Genomic DNA, 10,706 nt, shown 5'->3' with positions numbered 1-10,706 from the left:
AAGTATGTTACCCATTCTCCAAGCTGCATAATCTCACTAGTACTTTGCAATCACTCAGATCAGCTGTTTGGTTTTTAAAAAGTATGTTACCCATTTCCATCTAGCAAGCTACTGATGTGCCCAGCTATAACGTGGCATCACAGCGTTATCTCTCACGCCACGCATGGCGCACCACACACCACACCATGAGTCGCACCACAAAGAAAGCTTAGTAATGAAAAAAGTCATTACGTGTAATACAACATTTTGCCCACCAGGTGTCACTTTTCCTAAACTACATAGCGCATGCGTGTGATTTCATTACGTGTAATACAACATTTTGCCCACCAGGTGTCACTTTTCCTAAACTACATAGCGCATGCGTGTGATTTCCAATGTACCGTACGGTATGTTCTGTATCACCGCCCGATGATTGTTTGACAGAAGCGGTGATTCGGTACACTATACAGTATTACAGCGTTTTCCACATGGAATCAGGAATCTACGGTATAATAAAGCGGTAGAAGAATGTCTAATCCAGTTTGAAATCATTAAGCTCTGTATTACCCACTGACTGTGCGGTTGAAATCATACTGTGTTTGCGCAAATATAAATACTGTCGGCACTGTCCTAGACTTAGACATTAGACTTTACAAACTACAGAACTCTAGTAATGGGTGAAGCGTGTGGCCTAGCGGTCTAATGCCTAGTCTCACTGCTTCTCCCCTCTTCTTGTTCCGTGGGTTCGAGACCTTGAAAATACAGTATGTTTTTTAAATTTATTTTTAAAATCTTCACTTAAAATATTCAGTATTCAATACAGTACATGTGGAGCGCATGCCTGGCCAGTGCTTCGGGAGTCAAACAGCGAAAATAGGATTTTTATTATTGTACATACAGTACTGTACCTTTGAACGCAAACTTGCATCAATGCCGGCGCTGACATAAACGTGGACATTATAGTGATTTTTTATGACCATCAAGTGGCAATGGGCCCTGTTAAAGAGACTGGTCTCTGTATAACAAACTGACTGGGCGTTTAAACTGCAAAATTGCGTCAATGTCTGCGCATGCTCAGTGGTCAGTTTTCAATCACAATGGAATGTGTGCCGCATGTTCAGTGGAGCCAAGCCATACATTAAGTAGCGCTATGCCATGGCGCATGCCCAGTTGTCTGTATTGCTACAGTACTGTTGAATTTTCACACTTGTGCCATTCTGCACTGTCCGAGACTTACCGTACAGTATACACAATAGTAAATTCATGACTTCAGAAAGTGCTACAGTAGTGGACTAACAGTAGTTTGGAGGGAAGGCTGTGTATTACATACTGACAGTGATGCAGAGCGCAAACTTGCGTCAATGACAATGCTGTCCCAGACTTGGAAACTTTAGTAATTTAATGTGTTCAGTAACTGACAGTTGACTCTGAATAAGAGAGAGGTCCCTGTAGTACAAACTGACTCTGCGTTTAAACTGCAAAATTGCGTCAATGTCTGCACAGTTTGCGTTGTGGTGACTTATAGCCAGTTCTGATGGGTTACGGTACAAATAGGATCTCTGGCACGTGCCCAGTGGTGGGGTTGCAATGCATTGCCAGTGGTGCAGTGCCATAGCCATACCCTTGTAGCGCTATGCCATGGCGTACAGTATGGAAGATCATACTGTACAGTAGCAGGTCATGATTCACACACAGTGAAAGTGTGTTAATATTATTATTACACTGACTGTGTAATAATAATATTAAAAATAAAAAGTGTAACCTTGACTGTCTAATAATAATGAAAAAAAGTTTATCCTTCCAGGTTTCGAACCCGGAACCGGGTTGTACAGACATCTGCAATGTAGAAGTTCGATTTCTTACCTCTACGCTACAGACGCCTGAGTACTTCATCGTATGGTACTGTAGATTTCACATAAAGTACTGTAGAGGACTAGGAGAGACTTGTGAGCAAGGGGTTAGGTGATCCGTCTTGCTTACACTTATGTTCGAGACCTTGATAATTTAATTTCTTTTATTAATGTTCACTATAGTACTGTAGTTCAGTCTTGTTATCCAACCCTTACAAAAATCAATATATTGTACTGTAGATGTGCCCAGCTACAGTACTGTAGTTTGTTGTTCCATACAGTACACCATACAGTATACCGCATTGCTAGTTGCGAGCTACACTGTGGCGTATTGAGTCTCATAGCACTGCGCATGCCCAGTTGTCTGTATTATACGGTACTTACAACTGTAGTTGTAAGTACAATATGGTAGACATTGTAGTGATTCCCTGACTCTAGGAACTACAGTACAGTAGATGCAGTAGTCTAGGGGGCTAATGCCTAGCCCTACTGCATCTACCATTTTCTTGTCCCGCTGGTTCGAGACCTTTAAAGTATATACTGTATACGGTAATTTTATTTTGTTTTAAATATTCACTAATACATTATCCAGAAATTCTGGTATTTCTATGCCACAGTACTTTATGACTGTGTAATATTAATAAAAAATAAAAAGTGTAACCTTTCAAGTTTCGAACCCGCAAAAGGGTTGTACAGGCAGCGTAATGTATTGGTTTGATTATTTATCATTACACTACAGCTGCCTGCAATACCAAGGTTGCACCTGGCTTGAGTGTTTCCTATAATACTGTACGTCATCATATCTCAGGCGCATGCCCAGATCTACAGTATACCCATGTAGCGCTTTTTTTTTTTTTTAAAGTCTTCGCTACTTTTGTTCAGTATTGTTATCCAACCCTTACTAAACTCAGTACATTTTATATATTAGGGGGTAAATGTACTAAGATGGGAGTTCTATTAAGAAGTGATGTTGCCCATAGCAACCAATCAGATTCCAGGTATTATCTTCTAGAAGGTGCTACTGTAGATAAATGAGAAGTAGAATCTGATTGGTTGCTATGGGCAACATACAGTACAGTAACTTCTTAAATAGAACTCCCATCTTAGTACATTTACCCCTACAAGTTTAAGTTTTTCCCCCCAATTTTTTTTCCTCCGCCCCCCAAAATTAAAGTGAATTTTTAGTGTGTTCTGACTTTTTTTTTTTTTAAAAAGTTACGCAGTTTACAGTACCTTTAGGGGACTGTCTTAAGGCTGCATGTTGAAGGCTTCCCGCAACGTTGCACCCCAATTCACCAATTTTTTCCACCTGCTATTCATACAGTAGGCGAAACTTTTTCACATACTGTCTTACTGTACATTGCATTGACTTCCCGCCTATGGTAGGCTGAAAAGCTTTCAAATTGAATACAGCGATAATTTGACACCTGACGAAATGACGTAATCTGCAAAACTTTTTTTAGCTAATCACGTGTTTTTGCTCCAATGGGTGATAAAGTGCCAACCAATGTGCTCCCAACTGTCATCTCACATGCTGTGTTTGAAAAATGACAATTGGGAGCAGATTGACTGACACCTTATCACTTTTTTATCACTTTTCACTGTGTCTCCTAACACTGCTTAGTACAGTAAATACACCCCTTGGAGTGAAAAGATGAGACTGGCTAAAAAAAGTAAATAGACCCTAAATTGAAAACGGCGCTCAGTGTATACAGTACTGTATGTCTACTGTACTGTATTCTACTGTAAGTGCCAGGCAGCTGTGAAATCACTGTGATGGGCAACAGGGATACTGTACAGTATATGACTGTGGGCGGCAACCCCCAACGGCCGGCGAGCCCCTGGCCAATAGGACGATACACCCCTGCATCTGTGTGTTATTGACTTTTTGTACCTTTTTAATGACAGATGCACGTGTTGGGTCTCAGGCACACTTAAAGACAGAATTACAGTACATACAGTACAAGCACCAATTGTATAAATTAATGACAATTTTTATTTAACCTACAGTAACATGCTGTACAGTCATGCCGTAGTCCTCTACTGTCCCCCGCTTCTTTCTTCTGCCTCTGGCATGTCCTGGAATTCCAAGCTGGACACGGACATGACTACTGTACAGTACCTACAGTAGGAGGAAGGAGATGATGTGAGAACAGTCATTCCTCAATGCCGACCGATACGCCCTACTGGACCGAGGACTACAGTACACAAAAAGATTAGGCTTTTAAGTTAAAATCATCACTGGCACTTTTGGCCTCAGATCCACAGTTTCACCTATACCAGGTGCAGACTCTACCTTGCATCGGAGTGCAAGGTCCACTGTACGCCCTGAAGAAAGGAGGATAGGCAGAGACAAACAGACAGTAAAAGACAGACACACAGGTTCTCACCGGAGATGCTCTTGTTCTTCATCCTGCTTGATCCCACACACCCTGTACTGTAGGAGAGAGAATCCGCTGTGCAGGGCCCTTCCCTGCCCTAACTGTGTCACACTAATCCACATCTCCACATTAATATACTGTATATGCCCTAACTAAGCAGCCTAACAAATTTATTAATAACTCATTTGTATTATAATTAAGTCTGGTGGTGAAATACTGTAAGCAGTGCCCCTAGGCCCACAGCCCATAATATAACGCAAAAAAAAAAAAAACATGAAACAAGACAGTATTTGGGTGCCCCAGATGGAGGTGAACACCAGCTGTCGTTTTGAGGTCGAAAGTGAAAATAACTCCAAACCCCCCCCCTACTATAGCAGCAGGTGGCACTGGGTTTCCCAAAGAACAAACTGGCAGGGAGCTAGAAGTATTAGAAGATTTGTCTGAATGCGATAACAGAGCACTAACATTATCAAAAATGCTTTTCTCACCTTATCCTGATGTCGAAGGGACCGCCGCTCCAACCATACAGTAGATGTACAGTAGAAGCCTGTCTCTCAATGCACGGTGCACGCACTACTGTACAGTACTTTATGTCTGCAACTGTGGATGTGGATGTTGAAGCAGCCACTACTACTGTACTGTATATGAACCAAAGGAACCTGAAAACTTGAAACATCTGCATTACAAATGGCAACATCAAGCGCAGAAGCAGAAACTGGCAGCTGCAGCACAATCTGTGACGATGCCAATGTGTGCCTTGGAACAGGGGGCAATGTACAGTAAAAGTAGGTGTGAGGAAAAGAGGAAAAGTATGAAGTACAGTACATAAGGTACAGTAAGGGAAAGTTATTGTAAATAAAGAGCTTATAAAATAAATTAGGAGAATACTGTATACTGTATAATGTAGGGACAGAAAGCACAAACTGTACATACAGTATGGACACAGTGTACAGTACTTAGCAGTCCGGATCACAAACTGAAAAGAGGAAGTTAAACCCCTCCTCCACATTACTAATTATATACAGTACAGTATAAGCTACATAGCAGTTGCTTGACCATTTCTTTCGATGACAACTGGTAAGACTCTATGGAGATGATCAATATAATTGTTACACTGGGCACGTGTCAATACTGTTCTCCAAAACTTCATTATCCCATCCAAAAGTTCCTGTTTAGTTTTTGGTTTCACATCAGACCTGATGAACCTCTTCAACTGGGCTGAGACCATTTCAATGGGATTCATGTTCAGTGACCTACAGGAAAGTAAAAAAAAATCAAATATTCAGTCACAGTACTGTACTTTAGTAAAAAGTGTACTAGAATAATTACTGCTCGGTACTGTACATACTTTTTTGTACAATAAACAGTTAATACAGTACTATACCACACTCTGGTGGTGTGCGTTCCCAATTTATCCCTCTCTCTTCCATGAATTTTGCTGAAGCTGAATGTTTTGGATCATTATCCTGGAATAATCGATGTCCTGATGGAAAGCATTTTCTCACAAATGACACCATACAGCAATCTACTATTTTTTCTTGGAAGAAGGTCTTATCCATGATGCCTAAAGAGATGAGAAATTTGCAGTAACAAGCGTACACTGTACAGGACTGTAAATAATTTTTACAACAAACATTACTGTACTGCACCTTCAAAAATATAGATCGGTCCTGCACCCCAACGAGATATACCTCCCCATACATGGACCTTTAACGGATGCTTCGGACGTGGTTTAAGTGAGACATGTGCATGGTGTCGGAAGGACAGTCTTGAGAATCTCTTGAGAGAAACTGAAGTTTCATCTGTGAAAATTACGTCATTAAAATTCTCTCCACTCTCTATCCACCGTCGTGCTTGTTCAACTCTCTTTACTTTATTAACATCCCTTATCATGGGATTTATCCTGTGGAATAAAAACAAGTTTTAGTTTACTGTCATGTAAAATCAGTGCATTATTAATATACAGTATATATATATTTTATGTACAGTACCTTGTAGGGTCAAAAGTCCATCCCAGTTCCTTACGCATCCGTTTGATGCTGGAACAGGAGATGTCCAGGTCACATTCTGCTTTTAGAATACGTTGGATTTGTAAAGCTATATGCTCATCATCCTCACAAGTCAATTTGTGCACAATCTTTTTGACGCTCATACGGTAGAACACATACAGAGCATATAGCAATTATTGGACAGTTAGTGTTGAAATTGGAACACAATACAGTAGCAATCTAGCAACATACAGTATAATAAAAAAAGGTTGATGTAAAGTACCTACCATGTGCATTTAGAAGGAAATCTATATCTGGTCCGCGTTCTCTCAAATGCATGATAGCGCACAGTCTGTCAACTAACAAGAACACCACACTCTTTCAGCCAGGCCTGGATCTGTCATGTTGTTTTGTGTTCTTTTTTCATGCATGCAATTATCTTGCTGATGGCTTTGCTGATTTTTGCCATGTTTGACGACAAAATCTGTGTAAAGAACAAGAGAAATACGGTACAGTACTGTTGCTGAGTATACAGACTGAGTACAGTATACATTACATAATTTAATGTTCAGTATCTTAAACACAGAGGGGTATTACATTCTTACTGTACATCAGCCGTAACATGTGTACACCGGTATATACTGTACTGTACAGTATAACCAGCTAGTAAATATCATTTTGCAGGCTGTGTTTAATAAATGATAGTTTTGAGCTAATTAGTGATATATATTTCCCAATTTAATCTCACATCATGCTTTCATACACGATGCCCCTTAATACACAAATATGCATCTACCGTATGAAGGAGACAAAAAGGACAATATACACAGCAATATTGTGACTGAAACTAAGATGGCCACTGAGCAAAACAAGATGGCGGTGGGTACAGGACGGTCACTCACGGGAGACTATGAGGGGCAGCGGGAGGCTAGGGAATGATCATTGTGTGTGTGATAGTTACTCCATACACAAATAAACGTCTACAGGGATGGGTGAAGGACGGGGCATACCGAGGCAGCGGGACATTAAACACAGCAATATTGCAACTGAAACTAAGATGGCCGCCAAGCAAAACAAGACATTGTGTGTGTGATAGTTACTCCATACACAAATAAACATCTATCGGGATGGGTGAAGGACGGGGCCTACCGAGGCAGCGGGACGATAAAAACAGCAATATTGCGACTGAAACTAGGATGGCCGCCAAGCAAAACAAGATGGCGGCGGGTACAGGATGGTCACTCACGGGAGACTATGAGGGGCAGCGGGAGGCTAGGAAACAATCGCTGTGTGTGTGATAGTTACTCCATACACAAATAAACATCTATGGGGATGGGTGAAGGATGGGGCATACCGAGACAGTGGGACATTAAACACAGCAATATTGCGACTGAAACTAAGATGGCCGCTGAGCAAAACAAGATGGCGGTGGGTACAGGACGGTCACTCACGGGAGACTATGAGGGGCAGCGGGAGGCTAGGGAATGATCGTTGTGTATGTGATAGTTACTATATACACAAATAAACGTCTATGGGGATGGGTGAAGGACGGGGCATACTGAGGCAGCGGGACATTAAAAACAGCAATATTGCGACTGAAACTAAGATGGCCACCGTGCAAAACAAGATGGGGCGGGTACAGGACGGTCACTCACGGGAGACTATGAGGGGCAGCGGGAGGCTAGGGAATGATCATTGTGTGTGTGATAGTTACTCCATACACAAATAAACGTCTATGGGGATGGGTGAAGGACGGGGCATACCGAGGCAGCGGGACGTTAAACACAGCAATATTGCGACTGAAACTAAGGTGGCCACCGAGCAAAACAAGATGGCGGCGGGTACAGGATGGTCACACACGGGAGACTATGAGGGGCAGCGGGAGGCTAGGGAATGATCGTTGTGTGTATGATAGTTACTCCATACACAAATAAACGTCTACTGGGATGGGTGAAGGACGGGGCATACCGAGGCAGTGGGATGTTACAAACAGCAATATTGCGACTGAATCAAATAAACTGTGTAATGGTGTGTACACACTACATATGCTCCCTGAGTCGTCCACTTTATCGCCCAGTGTGTACGCACCATAAATCTCGAACAGAGCCTCCATAACAACAAAAACAAACACAGACAGAGGGAGAAAAAGAAAGAGGGAGGGGGGAGAGGGAGAGAGAAAGACAGAGAAAAAGAGAGAGAGAGAAAAAAAAAGAGAGAGAGGGAGAGAAAGATAGAGAGGGAGAGAGAAAGAGAGAGGGAAAAAGAGAGAGAAAAAGAGAGAGAAAGAGAGGGATGGGGGGTTAGAGGGGGGGAGAGGGAGAGAGAAAGACAGAGAGAAAAATAGAGAGAGACAGAGAAAAAGAGAGAGAGAGGGAGAGAAAGACAGAGAGGGAGAGAGAAAGAGAGAGGGAAAAAGAGAGAGAAAAAGAGAGAGAAAGAGAGGGATGGGGGGAGAGAGAAAAACAGAGAGAGAGAGAGAGAAAGAGAGAGAGAGAGAGACTGACAAGAGAAAAAAAGGAGAGCAATACAGTGCTGTAGAAAACAATGTGGTGTACTTTACTTACGCAGCATGGAGACACCAATGGGTGGTGATGGTGTTGCTGGTGCTGGTGGTGGTAGGACTGTGGAAAAAGAACAGTTTCCATCAAGGGGGAGAGGGAGAGAGAAAGACAGAGAGAGAAAAAGAGAGAGGGAGAGAGAGAAAGACAGAGAGGGAGAGAGAAAAAGAGAGAGACAGAAAAAGATACAGTACTCTACTTAAACGTACCGAGGCCAGGGAGCTGTGGCTCCTGTTGCTCCTGTTTGAATTTTTTCACTGTGTGTTTAAGAAAAAACGATGATACGGTAGAAAAAATAACACCTTCATACTGTACATAACACCAATACAAACACACAAAAAATGAGAGTGATACAGTAGAAGACAATTTATAGTACTGTATACTGTAGAAGTGTAAGGTACAGTACTTACATGGGCAAAAACCCAAATTTGGGTCAGTGGGGGACTGGCGCCGGGGCTTTCCTTGTTGCAGAACTGTGGGGGGAAAAAAACAGAATGTTCCTGTTATACAAGTACAGTAGAGAAAGAATTACAGTAGGGCCTGATTCAGATCTGCGCGCAACCGGGTCGATTGTCTGGCAGTGCACACGCAAGCCCCGGAGCAAGTGAGATGGGTCTTTGTAGTACGGGAGGGAGATAGAGACACTGTGAAAGTAAAACGGTACAGTACTTACACAAAATAGATTGCCTCCATTTCCAATCCTCCATGGGAGGCTGGTGCCCTTCTGTGCCTTGCACTGTGGGTAAAAAAATTTTTTAATTTTGCATGAAAACAATATGGAAAAATGTCAATAAATCAGCCTGACAGTACTATTACTACTGTATTATTACACTTTAATGCCAGTATCCACTTACTGTACAGTGTGGGACATGGGCATTAGACCAGGTACTGTATTCAGTATATGAGGCGATATTGTTCGTCACAGTGCCGGCATTGTCAAGTGTACCCTATGCACACTTGCTGATGCTGGCAGCAAAGAAAGACAAGGGGGTGGGAGGGTTAACAATATCCATAGATTGACCTGCATGTACAGTCCACTGCGGATATCGTTGATGCCTTGCGGGAGCGCGCACATGCATCCTTGGTGATTTACTGCATACAGTACACACTAGATGATATGAACAACACTGTATAATGTACTGTACTGTATCATTGAACAATATTGTTAGCGTTCATCCAAATCATCTAGCGTGTATGCACCTAAAGACAGGTCACCGGAACATACTGTACAGTACTGGAAAATAAGAAAAACACAAGGAGAGAAAGAATTAGCGTGTATTGAGAAGAGGTTGGAGATGCATGGAGAGAGAGAGAGAGACAGTAAGTATACAGTGGTAGAACAATGTAATGTACAGTACACTACTGTACTTACAAATCAGGGCAGGGCTGCTGCCTGCCTCCACGATAAAGCAGTTATCTGTGTGTCAAAGAAAAACAAATGTTGACAAATCAAAAAATTAATGAAAACACACGACAGAGAGAAAAAAGAGAGAAAGAGACAGAGAAAGAAAAAGAGAGAGACAGAACAATGTACTGTACTTACACAGACTCTCGCTGGGGCTGGCTGGGGGTACGGTCTCTGGAACTGTGGGAAAAAAAACATGTAACATGAGAAAGGGAAAAACATGAGAGTGAGAGAAAGAGAGGGAGAAAGGGAGGGAGAGAGAGAGGGAGAGACAGAGAGAGAGGGAGAGGGAGGGAGAGAAAGAAAGAGAGGGAGGGAGAGAAAGAGAGAGAAAAAAGATAGAGAAAAATAGAGAGAGAGGGGGGGAGGGAGGGAGAGAAAGAAAGAGAGAGAAACAAAGGAGAGGGAGAGAAAGAGAAAGATAGAGGGGGAGAGAGGGATAGAGAAAGAGAGAAAGAGAAAGAAAGGGAGAGAGAAAAAGAGAGAGAGAAAAAAAGAGAGAAAGAGACAGAGAAAGAAAAAGAGAGAGAGAAAAAGAGAAAGAC

The sequence above is a fragment of the Taudactylus pleione genome, unplaced genomic scaffold, assembly GCF_031769625.1.
Source record: "Taudactylus pleione unplaced genomic scaffold, aTauple2 ptg000054l, whole genome shotgun sequence".
Lineage (NCBI taxonomy): Eukaryota > Metazoa > Chordata > Amphibia > Anura > Myobatrachidae > Taudactylus > Taudactylus pleione.
This window is presented reverse-complemented; position numbering follows the sequence as displayed.